Raw genomic sequence first — 357 nt, 5'->3', positions numbered from 1 at the left:
AAATATGCCAGGAAATAAGAGGAAATGAAAGGGAAATGTTAGAAGAAATGTGGGGAAATTAAAGGAAAATGTGCCAGGAGATGAAGGGAAATTAAAGGAAAATGTGCCAGGAGATGAAGGGAAATTAAAGGGAAATGTGCCAGGAAGTGAAGGGAAATTAATGGGAAATGTGCCAGGAAGTGATGGGAAATGAATGGGAAATATGCCAGGAAATAAGAGGAAATTAATGGGAAATATGCCAGGAAATAAGAGGAAATGAAAGGGAAATGTTAGAAGAAATGAGGGGAAATTAAAGGAAAATGTGTCAGGGAATGAAAGGAAATTAAAGGGAAATGTGCCAGGAAGTGAAGGGAAATT

This window comes from Hylaeus volcanicus, chromosome 2, assembly GCF_026283585.1.
Source record: "Hylaeus volcanicus isolate JK05 chromosome 2, UHH_iyHylVolc1.0_haploid, whole genome shotgun sequence".
Taxonomy (NCBI): Eukaryota; Metazoa; Arthropoda; class Insecta; order Hymenoptera; family Colletidae; genus Hylaeus; species Hylaeus volcanicus.
The sequence above is the reverse complement of the archived record's forward strand: the minus strand, read 5'-3'. Positions refer to the sequence as shown.